The following is an 18511-nucleotide window of genomic DNA, read 5'->3' on the forward strand; positions in this document are numbered from 1 at the left end:
TTCAGATATCTCACTTGAGCCCAACTTCTCACCATTAACTCCTTCGTTCCAGGACATTATCCAGAAAGCTGATAATAATACCTACTATTTAAACTTCTGGCAAATAATTTGCCGCAGCTGTAGTTGTTCACATGCATCATTAACTGCCTGGACACATTCTGAAATTTTTTTTTCAGGGCTTTTCATAGCTTTTCTGTTATAAGACTATTAAACTAAACTATATAAAAAAAATCCCCCAATTCCAGACTACCTCTCACCCTCCAAAAAACAAAATTCTAAATACACCTATTAGAATTCTTCACAGTGGTTAGAAGCAACCATCACTTCTGTTTACAGTATAGGATTATAAATTATATTGAAATATCATTCAGTTACAGTCATTCTCCAGCACTGCAAAAAGATGGATGGTCTCCAGGGTAAGGTTGTCATAAAAAGGAAAATCAAACCAGCTGAATAATACAATAAGTCTGTGTATCAAGCCAGCTCAACCAAGCAGTGATAAGAACTGTGGCAGCCTTTGAGGAGCTGGCTGACAGATTTCATTTGTCTGAGTTCAGATCTTGCCCCAGTGTCATATGTCATATCTTCCCACCATCCCTTTGGTGTTCTACCGGCACCCCTCCAGGTGCTGTCAGGGGATTAGAAGGAGTCTGCCAGTTAAAATGCTTGAATGAATAAGTCAAGAGTACAAGTAAAGGGCCCATTTGGTTTCTTACTTCCCCATCCCCCCTTTTTCAGACCATTAAATTGACACATCTTTCGCATTTGGTACTATACTTAGACATCTATTAAACTTCAGAATATAAATATGCAGTGTTATGTTGAAAAAGGACATTTCACATACACGTAGATACTAACGAGTCTGGAAAACCAAGATGATTAAGCCCTTTGGCAACATCAAGAGTTACCTTTAAATCATATGACTACTGACACAATATGTGGAACCACATAATCTGCTATTACTAACATCTCTACAATTTAAAACATAAAGCATTGCCCACTCAAAAATGAGCCACACCAACATAAAATTTCTTGCATGTTAGATACACTTTTTTTCCTGAGAAAATAATTTTTAACTAAAACATTCCTCTTTGATTTCATTTCCTCATAGTCTTTCCTAATGCATGGATCACTGTTGTTTTCCACTGTTTAAAAATAATTTTTTTGCATTTTGCTCCACTGAGATGGCTAATAAAGAGTTATATTTTACAGACATGTCTAATACAGACCCCTCAGTTCATTCTAAGTGAGTTTGAGAAAATAATTCAGCTGTCTAAGGTAGGCATCTAGTGACACCTTAGATGCATAACTATCCTCCAGCTGCTGCTCCAGGACAGTATGATTCTCCCATGCCATATTTGTCACAGCTATTATGGATGTCATGGTTACACTAATGTGTCTGAAACAGCACTAGATGTCCGTGTTTAGGCACAGGTATGACAAGGTACATGTACACCGCACCAGTCATAAGCAATTGTGCTCAGCTCCAGAAAGCAGCACTGGCATGTTAAAGCAACACATCAAATAGCCTAATATATGTAGAACACCACTGTGGCGGTATTGCTCACTGTTCCAGCTCAGCAGGAGCAAGGGCTGTATCTCCATGAATAATATATGCCTCCTTAAGCACATAGGCACTCTCTGTAAATTGACTGTTTACTTACCCATGCCTTTCCTGGAACGAGAAGAACATGAAGAACAAATCCTTACCTTGGGAATCTCAGGGCTCCATGATTCAATCTTTGAGGCTTCAAGCTCTGGCAGACAGTAAACTTCCATGTTATTTTACACAAACCTCTCCATTACATTTGCCTGTGGACAAAGCATGTAAAAGTTTTTTTTTTTTTAAAAAATCAACATAGAACTTTCTAGCTGTAAAATTGAATATTACAATTTTCACACGCAAAGTTGGTCTAATTTGAAAAATATAAATCACACAAAGTAAATAGCAACTTTTTCAGAAGTTATTTTCTGTGTACACCTGATGAAAAATAAAGTTAAAAGTTTTAATCAGCTTCAAATTCTTAGTTTATAACATGTATGGAGGCACTGAATAGAACTGAAAAAGGATAAAGATCAGTTTAAATGCAAATGACATTCCTATTTCAGATCAAAATTGAGGGGTTTGCATAGAATTGGTGCTTAAGTGCAACAGGTTTCTAAATTCAAGGGAATGTAATTCAAGTCCCACATAATCTACATATACGGGTATATATATTTTCCCTGCAAATGTCACTTAATATATGACATATCTGATTATTGAATTGACAAAACTAATTATTCCTGTATCCATTCTAGGCTTTTTGATCATACACACGTCCTAAAGGAGGTGGTCAAACACACATAGTAGATATTTAAAAATTCCTCTAACAAGTGGGGATTATTCCTGAGCTGCAAATCACAAAAGTGTGATTTTTTGCAAGAGTCTAAATGGAGAAGAATTTAGAATTCCATTTCATATTTAGTTAAGAACTAGAATCTTAGCTTTTCAATTTTATTAATTTAAAAATATTTACAGTTGTATTTGTGAGGAAAAAAGGGCACATTAACGCAAATATCTAGGGGAAAAAATATCACTAACTCAAGCTCACTTTAATCAGTAGTGTTCAAGAATAAATAGCTGTCAGAAAGCTGTTACACTGCATTGTAGTTATCAGTCCAGCCTGATGCCAGAATGTCTGTAGCAATGTTGTTTTGACACACTACTAACATCTACAACTTGTTAGCAAGAGTTGGATTAAATCATCTTGTCATGAATTCTAGCTTTTATCAATTTAAACAAATTCACCACTTACAACTGAAAATATTTTCAGTAAGACAAGCCCTAGATAAAACATCTCTGAAATCCTATTTTCTTGTCTATCTACATCACTAGATTTGGGTGTTGATGATAGACAAACGCTGAGCCCTTTTTGTTTATTACAAAAAAAAAAAGGTAAAGAAATTAAGAAACTGTTTTTCACCACCAAACTTGAAAAGTACTTTTAAGTAACAATGACTTTAGCCAAAAGCAGAAAGAAAAATAGGTGGTGGGGCTAGATGTATTCAGCACTAAAAAAGAGCTCACTACAAGACAAACAGCTTTCAAGTGTTTGGACTTGGTACCATGTCATGTTTTGAAATTTGGCTTCTTTAATACATTAAGCCCCCCCCCCGAAAAAATCAAATAATCAAACGTAATAGTGAAGTCAAAGGATGTATGCTAAGGATGGCACAAAATGATGTTGTGGTAGCAGAAGATGGATTGACAGCATGACATATGTTATCAGTATGATTCAAACTGTAGAAAAGCTTAACTTGTCAGAGAAGATGCATTCTGAGAGGATAAGGTAAAAAGCACAGATAACCCTGAATGAACACTGTATGCACACGTTCTGGTGTTTGTGAAAGAGGGTTACTTCTGCTTCCATTGAGAAATCTGTGAATCAGTGACTTTAGCAAATGGAAAACATAAGCCCTAAGCATTACAGTTTTTTTAGACAGCTCAGAATCAAAATAGTAAATCTAGCTATGTCAGTTCCAGAGATAAAAATACAAATAGCGTAACTCTGCATCCTGGTCCTCCATCAGTATTAGTAGATGGTTACTAGAAGTGAGTACACCATACACAGCAATGAGTCAGTGACTCTTCCCGACTTCAAATTAGAATTACAACTCTAGTGATATACCTTGGAGTGTGGAATATTAGTTTTCCTCTGCTTTTAAAAGAACTTTATCATAGTTTCTTAGAAATCAGTGATAAAAATTCTACCAGTAGCTGGATCTGACTTCCAGCTTTCTGAAGGCTAACAGAACTATAGAAATTAGAGTAGATGGCAATAAAATGAGCAGCAACTCTGGACTCCCACTTAGAAGTTTAAATGAATTCAGTATGAGAAAATAATTGCTATTTTTTTCCCAGTGAACTTCTTGTGAATCAGTTTTTAACTCAGTGAACACTGGGAGAAGAGCAGACTAATATACTTGATTCTATCTGAGCCCTTATATTAAACAACGTGTAGAAAAAAATGCCTTAAAATATTTCAGCCGTTTCTCTTTAAACTATCTGAAAAATTTGCTTACACATCTCTGCTTTCTCTTCGCTAAAATAAACAGCCATAATAATCACAGTAGATTAAATCCTGTGTCCAATGTTATTTAAAAAAAAACATGTTCAGCCTACACTTACATTATTCCTAATTCTAGATATTACTAACAAATATGTTGATAAGAAATTAAAATTTGCTGATTATTTTTCAATCTATATTTATTTCCCTAAACTATATTATTCTTTTTTTTTTTCTCCAAAGTTTGGAGAAATTGGTTGTGGTTCATCTCACAGAGATAAGTCTCTTAGAAAAGTCCAATACTGGGAAGGAAAGAATGGGTTACATAGTCATTTTCCAGTGAACTTCACGAACAGAGAAATGCAGTGACTCCTAGCTCTGAACTCACTGTATCTGGGTCAAGCACAATCTTCCTAAACTTTCAGAAAAATTGGGAAAGTAAACCTAACTCTCAGTGGGACAGGCCTTCGTATGTTCTTCTGGATGAATAAACACTGCAATTGTTTTGAATAAGCTGTTGTGAGTCACTTGAATTAGCAAGAGCTCCCAAAGGAAAATTTCCTACTCATGGCAAATTCAACTGGGATTGTAACATAAGCACAGTTATAAAAGAGAAGACTGTAACCAGAGAACTCAGGCTAAGAATGATTAATCCCACTGTTCTGCCCATGAGAGAAGGAAAGGAGGTTGCAAAAGTTCCTACAGTGAACTGCTTGAAAAAAGCAGCAGAACATCTCTCCAGTGGCCACACACTCCACCCATGAACACTAACACATAGCCTTACATAAAAGCAGACGTTTACTAAATCTTTGCAATCCATTTACTTTGTCCGAACTGCCTTGCTTTGCCAGCTGCACCCCTCTAATCAACATCTTGATTCTGAATAAAGTTACCTGCACCAGTCACATGTGGTGACTAAATATAAGCCCAATAACTAATTACATCAGCATGAATTCTTCTGTTTACAAACAAAAGGAAGTATCTGCACAAATGCAGAGAAGAGCACTGCAAAATATAGTTTGAAACCACAACTGAGCTATCTATTTCTTTTTAAGAGCTAAATAAAATATTATCAAGGATTTTTTTTCTTCTTCAAAATCCATCAACTATCACACTACAGTCTAGGTGGACAAACTTTATGCCTCAGCTAGTAACTTATGACAGTTCTGCATGACTGACTTAAAGGGTATCTTGATTATTGCAGAGACAGTAAAGCTCTTAAAGTTTCGTATCTCAGTAAAGTTACTAAATCTCTTGGATTTTTTGTAAATACACAAAAACACACTTCTGACCTTCTCCCTCTGGGATTTAAAGTGAATGCCACGCTCCTCACCTTAAAAATTCCCTTGTTGCCCAGAAAAGACAAAGCATGTGTCAGGAGGTGATGTCAGACTTGTCTGTCACTCAAGCATTTAGCAAGATTGTTGGGCTCTTTGCTAGTTCTTTCTGTATGGCTTGCCTGTAATACTGAGTCTACAAAGGTGCTTGCCTGGAGACCCAGCACAGTACCTGGTTCCCAAGAGGATATGCACTAATGGGTGTGCATGAATGAGTTTAGCGTGCTGAATGACAAAATGCTTTCCCCTCTAGATCTTCTAATTATGCTAATTTTAAAGAAAGGTCTAGGAATCAGTTTGCTGCTTCTGTACTGGAAAAACTATTAGGTAAATTACTGGTTGTAAGTTTCTTCAACATTCAGCATTAATACAGGGGTATTCCTCACGCTTCCATGAGCTCTATCTTTAGTTAATTCCTCAGAGCACTATTGTTCATATACTGTCAGATAACAACACAGAATAGCTTTATCTGAGTGAGGTAGGAAAAAAAGGGAAAACTGACTTCACAATAATAAGCGGAAAGGTGTTGGCTGAATAAGGAACTTAATCATGAATTCCAGGTATACAACCTACTCTATGTCTATCTGTACATAAATACCTAAATTACCTTTATTTAAAGATAAAAATGGGATTCTTGAGGAGCTTCAGCACTATCTCATAAATTGGACAAGTTTAAGCATTAACACACACACATTACAAATTTAAAATCTTAAATCTCTATCTATACATGGGAAAATATTTTATTTGCATACGTATAAACAAAAGCCAAGAAGAAAAACTTTCATTGACGTCCGTAATTAAGATTAAGTCCAGATTTTGCTCAAAATCATTGAAATATGTTATTGGGTAGACAAAATCTCACAACCAACATACACCCATTTACATTCTGCACTTTGACTACGCTGAAAATCCTTATTTTTATGGCTTTATCAAAGGAATGAACATTGCAAACATCATTGACATGTTCTGGAGTGAAGTTTTACAATTGTAGAGAAACTTTTTTCCTTTTTTATGAGAAAAAAATGTTAATATAAGAAAAACATGAAAGATGAAATGTTTCATTTGAGAAACCTGAAGGATTAGTGGTTCTTTTAATATCACTATTTGAAGTATGAGATTGTGTCTAGAAAAGTTTAAATAGTTTATTAATCTATGGTGAAGAACACAGACAGATCTCAGAACTATTACCATATAACAGTGTATCTTGGAATAAAAAGTAAATACTTATGAGTCTGTACTACTCAAAAAAGGAAGTGTGGATTTTCCCAAAGATTTCAGTTGGCATTGGATCAATCCTTAAAATAACATTTATTTTCAAAAGACAAAATAATAGAACAACATTAAGAGAGGTATATTATAACGTCTTAAACTAATTTCAAGTTTTTAAACTTCCTAAGTGGTATTTATTCTGTCTGGCTAATTTTAAGATATTTGGAATGAAAAACATCTTTTCTCCTGCCAAATATCCCAAATAATTCTGAAAAGCAGTACAGAGAGTTTTTACTAAGAAAGATTTCTAAGGTATGTCAGGAAAATCTCCATGGAGAGTTTAGTAAATGCTTCTCTGTATTTAATAATAAATATTGATTATTTAACAACCAGACTTCCAGATGCTGATGGCAGCAGTTCAACAGACTTGTAAATCTCTACACTGAGTATAAAAAAAAAAGTGCAGTCATCTCAGGAATTATTTTATTTCTCTAAGTTGTCTCAACCCACACATTTTTTGTTGTTGTTTTAGGGGATTTTTGTGTGTTTTTGTTTGTTCATTTCTTTTTATTACTTCCTGGTCACCAAATTCTCATTGCACTTATCTAGTGTTGTGCTTCAGTGAGTGGCTGTTTCCAAACAACACTTAAAGAATGTAAAATAAATAAATAAATAAATCAAACCCAGAATACAAGAAATTTCTTTCCAAAAGGCTACATTTAGATATTATTTTTTCTCATACAGGGATTCCATATCTACAGTAATACAACTGGAAAACTCTGTTTGCTAAAATGCTTTTAAACATATATACCAGTTATACGTACTTTTAGGGCTTTATCCTAACAAACTTGAAGCTTAATACAAATGGTTAACCAAGAGAACTGTAAAATGAAATGGCTCTTAGTGCAATACCAATTTTGTTAACAATATGAAATTGTTATTGAAATGTTTCTCGTATGTATTTCTTTTAAAAAGAAAGGGGTATAAATAAAACTTGTTGCATCAGGTTAGTACTTTTTTTGTATTTACCAATGGAAGAAAGCCATTTAGACTTAACTTGTTCAGTACCTCACTATGCACAAGGTACGTGAGCTTACTAGCACCAAACAACTGCTGAGAAGAAGCTTGATTGATTTCAAATCCCAGTCATTTAACTACAAGTCAAAAAGAGCACTGGTCTGCAGTCAAGAAATGAACGTGGTTACAATCACAACAGTTAACATGGATTTAGCAAAGTAGGAGTAACAACACAGAAAGAATGAAGAATATGGATGTACAGAGATGTGCGCATAGGAGTTGTTCATTATGCTTATACAGTAATTGAAACAAAATTTTTCAATATAAATCAAAATGTCTTAAAAATTAAACAACATTAAGGAAACTGAATACAAAGATGTTTTGTGAATCACCACATGCTCTGAGTTTTAGAGACTCCCTGTTCCACAGAGCAGTCTGTTCAAAGCCTGAGGAAGAAGTTCACAAGCCTGACATTAGAAATACTTTCAGGCCTTCCACAGAACAACTTTGATCAAGCTTCACACATACAACCAGAACACCTTTTGAATGAAAGTCATACCTCTAAGCTGTTCTTAACATCCATTCAGCACTGGAACTATTTGTAATTCTGCAAGTAGCATTATCAGTCACACAGGCTGAAGCAATTACCCATTCTGTCTTAAGTACTGCACACGTTGATGTATATTTGGTTTCTGATGAGATTGGAATGGTCTTTCACCCAAAAAGACAGATCATCAAGAAAATCTTAAGATTCAGTTTATTTAATCCTTAAGGAACTCATAATATTCAAAATAAGTACTGTAATATTCTTTTACCATAGGTATGACAGACTAGGAATATTTGTGGAAAATACAGAAACATAGAAAGATAGTCGGCCTGAATAGAGGCAATAATTAATCATTCACAAACAATTTTTTAAAGTTTATTAAGCTATGTCATATCTTAGACAGAAACACAGGGTGAGAAAACCCACAAAGCACAGCATGAATCATGGTAACAACAGACTAGGGATATTCAGAGTAGATACACCTCTTACGTAAAGTATTCTCCTTTGAGGAGAGGGAGTGAGGGAGTGGTTGTGGTGCAGTTTAGCTTTCCATCAGGGCAAAACCACCACAATACTTGGCTTCATCAGAGGTGTTTTGACTTAAGCCACCAATAAAACGGGGTGTTAAAGTTAAGGTAGTTAAGAAATCAGTAAGTTTCTGGACAAATTAACAAGTTGTTGCATCACTTCTTATATTTTGAATTACTTTTTCATTCTCTCTCCAAAGCTAGCTGAAAATACTTCATCAGATCGTTAGCTCAGCCTACTCTGTGGAGTAAGCCATTTCCCTTGCCATAAAATTTGACATTTTCTTCTGAGATGCAATAGTAAGAAAGAGGCAACAGATAATATGTTGACATAAATCAAAGTTTAATCTATATCTAGGAAGACCAATTTTGATTATTAGAACTACAATAATCAGAAGAAAATCAGGAAAACCTAATCCCCTTGCCTGGATATATGCACTTCTTGACTAACCTGATTTCCACATTCATTATTTGCACTTCATTACTGTGAACATCGTAACATGTTCTACAGCAAAAGGCAATGAATAACATAATCCATCTCTCTCAAATAAATGCTGGTGTACGTAACATTGTTTTCAAGCTATTATGAACCATAACATAATTACTAAGTTATTTCTAACCCCTGAAAGAGACCCCTTGGTTGCTGTTGCACAGAATTCAATATTTATGAGCAATTAGGGATGAGTTTTACTGTGTAGAATTTGCACCCACCGTATGCTTCTCACATATCTCTGAACTATTGCAGGTTGCCATGGCATTTGTCTTTTTTTTTTTTTTAAACCTTTTCCAGAAAACACAGATATATCTAATGTCACCAAACTTCCTACAGCGAGACTTGCTGTCAGGCAGCCTGTTCTCCCTACCCTCAGTTCTGCTGGCCAAGGGTTGTACATTTGCTTTATTTCCTGAGTTCTGCTCAGTAACAAAACATAATGGATCATTGAGGTGCTAAATATTACTTTTGAAGTATTGAGTGTACTAGCTCAGTTTCTTCAGTGTTTTTAATCATGCCAATTGGTGTAAATACTTTACCTCCTCATGGGCTAAATTACAGAGCAGAAGTGATTTTGCAGAAGTAATGAGGTCACCAAAAGAGCAAGATGAAAAATGCAACATCCTACTCTTAGACAGAGTGACCTTTATGAGAACGTATTCACAGTAGAGCTTCCAGTACTACCCTAAGTAATTTTGTTAATGCTTTTGGTGTCTCTCTCTCTCTCTCTCTATATATATATATACACATACATATATGATCGTATCAGGAAAGTTTTCTCAACTCCAACAGTACACAAGGATGAAAGGCCAGATCTGCAAACTTACCTAACAGTGTAACTGACACCTATCAGTTTGTTGTGGTTTAACCCGGCTGGCAGCTAAACACCACACAGCCGTTCGCTCACCCTCCCCCCTCCCTCTCTGGGATGGGGGAGAGAAACGGGAAAGTGAAGCCGGTGAGTTGAGATAAAGACAGTTTATTAAGACAGGAAAATAATAATAACAATAATAATAATAATAGTGATAATGGTAATAGTATTAACAATAATAATGTGTAAGAAAACAAGTGATGCACAATGCAATTGCTCACCACCCGCTGACCGATGCCCAGCCTATCCCCGAGCAGCCGGCCCCCCCACCCCGGCCAGCCACCCCTATATATTGTTTAGCATGACGTCAGATGGTATGGAATACCCCTTTGGCCAGTTTGGGTCAGCTGTCCTGGGTCTGTCCCCTCCCAGCTCCTGCTGCACCCCCAGCCTGCTCGCTGGCAGGACAGAGCAAGAAGCCGAAAAGTCCTTGGCCTGGTGTAAACACTGCTCTGCAACAATTAAAACATCAGCATGTTATCAGCGCTCTTCTCATCCTAATCCAAAACATAGCACCCTACCAGCTACTATGAGCTACTTAACTCTGTCCTAACTGGAACCAGGACAGATATCCACCCCTTATTCCATACCATTTATGTCATGCTCAGGTTACACTCTGTCCAATACATTCTAATTAATCACCATTTTCATCTATGATATATAGCAATCATGGTAGTGATGACATACATTATTATATAATAATTAACATACTACAATTCAACTCATGGGCTATTCTCACCCAGTATCAAATCCCCTTGAGGTACACACCGGACCTCCCCATTCTTTTGCATTACCCACCAAGTGCATCCAGGTCCCTGAGCAAAAGCAATTCCACGAATGGGTTTGCCTTTTCCTGAGGCAGGAGTAGCCCAGACTGTTTTACCCAGCATGTTTCTTACGTGCACTACAGGAACTTTATCCCCTTCTACAGTGCGTAACAGGTTTGATTGGGCAGGTCCAGCTCGGTTGGCAGATCCCCTGGTATTGACTAACCAGGTGGCCTTTGCCAAATGTGTATCCCAATTTTTGAATGTCCCAGCACCCATTGCTTTCAGTGTAGTCTTCAACAGTCCATTGTATCGTTCAACTTTTCCAGAGGCTGGTGCATGATAGGGGATGTGATACACCCACTCAATACCATGTTCTTTGGCCCAAGTGTCTATAAGGTTGTTTCGGAAATGAGTCCCGTTGTCTGACTCAATTCTCTCTGGGGTGCCATGTCGCCATAAGACTTGCTTTTCAAGGCCCAGGATAGTGTTCCGGGCGGTGGCATGGGGCACAGGATATGTTTCCAGCCATCCGGTGGTTGCTTCCACCATTGTAAGTACGTGGCGCTTGCCGTTGCGGGTTTGAGGGAGTGTGATGTAATCAATCTGCCAGGCCTCTCCATATTTATATTTCAGCCATCGTCCTCCATACCAAAGAGGTTTTGACCGTTTGGCTTGCTTGATTGCAGCACATGTTTCACAGTCATGAATAACCTGTGCTATAGTGTCCATGGTCAGGTCCACCCCTCGATCACGAGCCCATCTGTAGGTTGCATCTCTACCTTGATGGCCTGAGGTGTCATGGGCCCATCGGGCTATAAATAATTCACCTTTATGTTGCCAGTCCAGGTCCACCTGAGCCACTTCAATCTTAGCAGCCTGATCCACCTGCTGGTTGTTTTGGTGTTCTTCAGTAGCCCGATTCTTGGGCACATGAGCATCTACATGGCGTACCTTTACAACCAGGTTCTCTACCCGGGCAGCAATATCTTGCCACAATGCCGCAGCCCAGATGGGCTTGCCCCTGCGCTGCCAGTTGTTCTGCTTCCATTGCTGTAACCACCCCCACAGGGCATTTGCTACCATCCATGAATCAGTATAGAGATAGAGAACTGGCCACTTTTCTCGTTCAGCAATATCTAAAGCCAGCTGAATGGCTTTTACTTCTGCAAACTGACTCGATTCACCTTCTCCCTCAGCAGCTTCTGCAACTCGTCGTGTAGGACTCCATACAGCAGCTTTCCATCTCCGATGCTTTCCCACAATACGACAGGACCCGTCAGTGAACAAGGCATATTTCTTCTCATTTTCCGGTAGCTTGTTGTACAGGGGGGCTTCTTCAGCACGAACCACCTCCTCCTCTGGTGATATCCCAAAGTATTTGCCTTCTGGCCAGTCCATAATCACCTCCAAGATTCCTGGGCGACTGGGGTTTCCTATTCGAGCCCGCTGAGTAATCAGTGCAACCCACTTGCTCCATGTAGCATCAGTTGCATGATGCGTAGAGGGGACCCTTCCTTTGAACATCCAGCCTAGTACCGGCAGTCGGGGTGCCAGGAGGAGCTGCGCTTCAGTACCGACCACTTCCGAAGCAGATCGAACTCCTTCATATGCTGCCAATATCTCCTTTTCAGTTGGAGTATAGCGGGCTTCAGATCCTCTGTATCCCCGACTCCAAAACCCCAGGGGTCGACCTCGAGTTTCCCCAGGTTCTTTCTGCCAGAGGCTCCAGGTGGGACCATTCTCTCCGGCTGCGGTGTAGAGCACATTCTTTACATCTGGTCCTGTTCGGACTGGCCCGAGGGCTACTGCATGAACTATTTCCTGCTTAATTTGTTCAAAGGCTTGTCGTTGCTCAGGGCCCCATTCAAAAGCATTCTTCTTACGGGTTACTTGGTAGAGCGGGTTTACAATCAGACTGTAATTTGGAATATGCATTCTCCAAAACCCCACGACACCTAGGAAAGTTTGTGTTTCTTTTTTGCTAGTTGGTGGAGACATAGCTGTTATTTTGTTGATCACATCCATTGGGATTTGACGGCGTCCATCTTGCCATTTTATTCCTAAAAACTGGATCTCTCGTGCAGGTCCTTTAACTTTATTCTGTTTTATGGCAAAACCAGCCTTCAGAAGGATTTGGACTATTTTCTTCCCTTTCTCGAAAACTTCTTCTGCAGTGTCACCCCACACAATGATGTCATCGATGTACTGCAGGTGTTCAGGAGCTTCCCCCTGCTCCAGCGCAGACTGGATCAGTCCATGGCAAATGGTAGGGCTGTGTTTCCACCCCTGGGGCAGCCGATTCCAAGTATATTGGACTCCCCTCCAAGTGAAGGCAAACTGTGGCCTGCACTGTGCTGCTAGAGGGATGGAGAAAAATGCATTAGCGATATCAATTGTGGCATACCACTTGGCTGCCTTTGATTCCAGTTCATACTGGAGTTCTAGCATGTCCGGCACTGCAGCACTCAGTGGTGGCGTGACTTCGTTCAGGCCACGATAGTCCACTGTTAGTCTCCACTCACCATTAGACTTTCGCACTGGCCATATGGGACTATTAAAAGGTGAATGAGTCTTGCTGATCACTCCTTGGCTCTCCAGTTGACGAATTAGCTTATGGATGGGACTCAGGGAGTCTCGGTTGGTGCGATATTGCCGCCGGTGCACAGTTGTGGTAGCGATCGGCACTTGCTGTTCTTCAACCCTCAGCAACCCCACAACAGAAGGGTCCTCTGAGAGACCAGGCAAGGTAGACAACTGTTTAATGTCCTCTGTCTCCAAAGCAGCTATGCCAAAAGCCCAGCGGAACCCTTTTGGGTCCTTGAAATATCCTCTTCTAAGATAGTCTATGCCAAGGATGCACGGAGCATCTGGGCCAGTCACAATACGGTGCTTTTGCCACTCATTACCGGTTAGACTCACTTCAGCCTCCAATACAGTTAACTGCTGGGATCCCCCCGTCACACCATAAATACAGATGGGCTCTGGCCCTTTATAGCTTGATGGCATTAGAGTACATTGTGCACCGGTGTCTACCAAAGCCTTATACTTCTGTGCGTCTGACGTGCCAGGCCATCGAATCCACACAGTCCAATAAACTCGATTGTCCCTTTCCTCCCCCTGGCTGGAGGCAGGGCCCCTCTAGTCCTGGTCAGAATCTTCATTTCTGTGTTTAAAGGACTGCCTGCTGGAAGTTGGAGCAGCAAACCTTTCAGAGAACTCCTTTTTCCCAATTGTTTTCCTTTGCAATTCACGTACCCGTGCCTCTAGGGTCGCAGTAGATTTTCCATCCCATTTTCTCATGTCCTCTCCATGGTCACGTAGGTAAAACCACAGGGTGGCGCGGTGTGTGTGCCCACCATATTGTCTTCCTTGCATAGATGAACGTTTACCCCTAATAGCTGAGACACTGGTTTGTACAGGTGGGGAGGAAAATAATCTCTCTTTAAGTTGGTGGATCTCTTCAGAAAGTTTCTCCAAGGTATTCTCTTTTAGCTGGTGGACACTAGTTCGTTCAGGTGAAGGGGAAGATAATCTTTCTTCAAGTTGGTGGATCTTTTCAGAAAGTTTCTCCAAAGCATTCTCTTTTAGCTGGTGGACACTGGTTCGTTCAGGTGAAGGGGAAGATAATCTTTCTTCAAGTTTGTGGATCTTTTCAGAAAGTTTCTCTAAAGCCTTCTCTTTTAGCTGGTGGACACTGGTTCGTTCAGGTGGAGGGGAAGATAAATTCTCTTTAAGTTGGTGGACCTCTTCAGAGAGTTTCTCCACAGCTGAGACACAGGCCTTTAGGGAAGAGGAGAGATTTCCTTCGTACTGCCGGAGTATTTTAGTCACTTCATTCACTGTGGGATTCTCCTCCGTTTTCCAGGCTAGTATTGCCAATGAGTTGGCATATGATGATGGGGCACTCTGTACAAACTTCCGCCACATGGGTGGTGTACACCGGACTGCATCTGGATCTGCGGATGTTTGTGCGTCGTCTAGGTCCTTATAAATTACTTCCCGTACGGCCAATTCCCTCAGGTACTGAATTCCCTTCTCCATGGTGGTCCATTTGCTTGGTAAACATACAAGTTCTTCCTTGAAGAGATACCTTTCCTTCACAGCTGACAGGAGACGCCTCCAGAGGCTGCGAGATTGTGCTCCATCTCCAATTGCTTTGTCAATGCATGCGTCCCTAGCAAGGGATCCCAGCCGCCTGGCTTCCTTGCCCTCCAATTCCACATAATTGGCTCCCGTGTCCCAGCACCGGAGCAGCCAGGTGACAAGCTGCTCGCCTATACAGCGACCAAAATCTTTTCGCACATCTCGTAGCTCACGCTGGTATAGAGTCCGGGTAATTACTGTTGATTTTCCGACATCCTCATCCTCATCTTCAGTCTCCTGCACCTTTGATGGCTGGTATGGAGTCCGGGTAGTTACTGTTGATTTTTCGCCATCCTCATCCTCATCTTCAGTCTCCTGCACCTTTGATGGCCCAGCCTCGTCTTCACTACGCCCAGACTTAGCAGAAGACTGTCTGCGTTTTAAACGACCTGAGCCTCTATACCATTTTTTCACCTTGTCTACAGGGGCAACTTGCACTGCTACAGCTCGTTTCTCTGACCCAGCCACAGGGTCTGCCACAGGGGTTGGAATACCCTCTGCGGGGTCAACTTGCACTGCTACAGCTCGTTTCTCTGACCCAGACGCAGGGTCTGCCACAGGGCTTGGAATACCCTCTGCGGGGTCAACTTGCACTGCTACAGCTCGTTTCTCTGACCCAGCCACAGGGTCTGCCACAGGGGTTGGAATACCCTCTGCGGGGTCAACTTGCACTGCTACAGCTCGTTTCTCTGACCCAGACGCAGGGTCTGCCACAGGGGTTGGAATACCCTCTGCGGGGTCAACTTGCACTGCTACAGCTCGTTTCTCTGACCCAGCCACAGGAGTGGGAGCAGCTGCACGAGCTGGGGCAGCTGCAGGAGCTGGAGCGGCTGCAGGGGCTGGAGCTGGAGTGGCTGCAGGGGCTGGAGCCGGAACGGCTGCAGGAGCCGGAGCGGCTGCAGGAGCTGGAGCCGGAACGGCTGCAGGAGCTGGAGCTGGAGCGGCTGCAGGAGCTGGAGCTGGAGCGGCTGCAGGAGCTGGAGCTGGAGCGGCTGCAGGAGCTGGAGCTGGAGCGGCTGCAGGAGCTGGAGCTGGAGCGGCTGCAGGAGCTGGAGCTGGAGCGGCTGCAGGAGCTGGAGCTGGAGCGGCTGCAGGAGCTGGAGCGGCTGCAGGAGCTGGAGCTGGAGCGGCTGCAGGAGCTGGAGCGGCTGCAGGAGCTGGAGCGGCTGCAGGAGCTGGAGCTGGAGCGGCTGCAGGAGCTGGAGCTGGAGCGGCTGCAGGAGCTGGAGCTGGAGCGGCTGCAGGAGCTGGAGCTGGAGCGGCTGCAGGAGCTGGAACGGCTGCAGGAGCTGGAGCTGGAACGGCTGCAGGAGCTGGAGCGGCTGCAGGAGCTGGAGCTGGAGCGGCTGCAGGAGCTGGAGCTAGGTTGCTAATAGCATCAATTGCAGCTCGATAGGCACAAGCCAGACCCCAGCACGCTACAGTCATTTGTGTCACTTTGGAACTGCCAGAGTCATGACACCTTTTTTTCAAGCATTCTGCCAGCTTTTTAGGATTTTGCAGTTGTTCAGGGGTGAATGTCCAAAACACTGGAGGTGACCACTGCTCTAGAAACCTGCCCTTATCCTCCCACACTCCCTGCCACTCGCAACTATCCCGCCTCAAGACAGATCTCCGGATGAGATTCCTAAGTAGTTGTTTAACCCTCCACAAAATCTGAAGCGCATTCAGGAGACATAACAACAAGAGCAGGCTGGTCTGAGTATCCCAAGGATATTCAACATCTCGGAGAACCACCGTAACTAACTCGGGGGATAAGAGGGTGGTGGTGAAGGAGAAAGGGAGAGTGAACAGGTAGGGAAACATGTCTTCCCCTGTCCCCTTCACAGATGGGCTCCCTAACGAAAACAGGCAATAGGTGTAATTGCTAATAGTTTCCGAGATATGGGTTCCAAAGTATAGAGTCGACGTCAGTGCTGAGTACAAATACCAGGTTAAAGTCGTGACCAGATATTTCATCATTTCATAAGCCATTGTTACACCGCACAGTACCATAACAATCTTAAACCAGGGCCCGGAAAGGATAAACAGTGCAACAGGGAGCACATACAGAAAGTAACGCACCATAAAACTCAATTTGGAATACAGGTACAGCAGACTGGAGATTAAGGCAATCAACATCGTGACTAGCAACTATTAAGCAGGTCCAATACTTATACCAATTTTAGTTTAACACACTCTGGTCAGATTTGTCGATATCTCAACGCTTCGGGCCCCACGTTGGGCGCCAAAAAGACTGTTGTGGTTTAACCCGGCTGGCAGCTAAACACCACACAGCCGTTCGCTCACCCTCCCCCCTCCCCCTCTGGGATGGGGGAGAGAAACGGGAAAGTGAAGCCTGTGAGTTGAGATAAAGACAGTTTATTAAGACAGGAAAATAATAATAACAATAATAATAATAATAGTGATAATGGTAATAGTATTAACAATAATAATGTGTAAGAAAACAAGTGATGCACAATGCAATTGCTCACCACCCGCTGACCGATGCCCAGCCTATCCCCGAGCAGCCGGCCCCCCCACCCCGGCCAGCCACCCCTATATATTGTTTAGCATGACGTCAGATGGTATGGAATACCCCTTTGGCCAGTTTGGGTCAGCTGTCCTGGGTCTGTCCCCTCCCAGCTCCTGCTGCACCCCCAGCCTGCTCGCTGGCAGGACAGAGCAAGAAGCCGAAAAGTCCTTGGCCTGGTGTAAGCACTGCTCTGCAACAATTAAAACATCAGCATGTTATCAGCGCTCTTCTCATCCTAATCCAAAACATAGCACCCTACCAGCTACTATGAGCTACTTAACTCTGTCCTAACTGGAACCAGGACACAGTTTCAAGGGTTTAACTGAAGAGATAATGTATCAACATTATATCATAACTTTATATCAACAGGAGTCAAACCTCCACCTATTTTTGTCAATTTTAGTGTTAATGTTATTCTTATGTATATGATACTTTATAGCATGCTCCCCAGTCCTTGACATCAACAACTTTGATTAATACAGTATTTAGCATTCAAAGCCAAGCAAAATATAATGCATAGTACTAGATGCAGTGTCTTATCAGCAATAGTTAATAGACTGCTAAATCTACAGGAACTCCTATCCAGAACTCCAATACTTCTTTTAACAAGACAACTGTAAGGTCAAAAAATGGAAGTACTACCTGCAGTTAAACCTTTTGCCCTCTGTATTTACTGAAAGAACATAAGAAAAAATGTTAATTTTAATTACCAATTTGTTCACAAAATACTAAAGTAGACAGTACATAAGTTGAATTTGACTGTGAAGTTTCACGTGACTTCTAAATAATGCTGGAGAACAAAGCTCAGTATAGTTATTGTAAAATTTACCTTTTTAGTTGTTATTGCAATTAGAATTTTCTTGGACATTATTTAAAGGTTTTATTATTTAAAGGTTTGGACATTATTTAAAGGCCCAAATTAAAAATACCTATCTGTAACTGAGTATTTCCAGTGCAAAAATTTTGAATTAAAACCAAGAAAGTAGTGTTTTTATCTTTCTACATGCTTGGTGACCTTCACTGACACAGCAGCTGG

At 41.4% G+C, this 18511-nt stretch overlaps 1 protein-coding gene across 3 annotated transcripts in view; it reads right to left on the reverse strand.

Annotated features, from left to right (window-relative positions):
- LOC310879844 (uncharacterized protein) overlaps window positions 1-18511 on the reverse strand; it is a 796982-nt gene that overhangs the window by 542144 nt on the left and 236327 nt on the right. For all 3 annotated transcript variants that reach the window (XR_014571147.1, XR_014571148.1, XM_083794781.1), the window contains one exon: window positions 1711-1812. The gene's annotated coding sequence lies outside the window, so the exon portion shown is untranslated. The remainder of the gene's footprint in view (window positions 1-1710; window positions 1813-18511) is intronic.

This window comes from Anser anser (genome assembly GCF_964211835.1).
Source record: "Anser anser genome assembly, chromosome: 11".
Lineage (NCBI taxonomy): Eukaryota > Metazoa > Chordata > Aves > Anseriformes > Anatidae > Anser > Anser anser.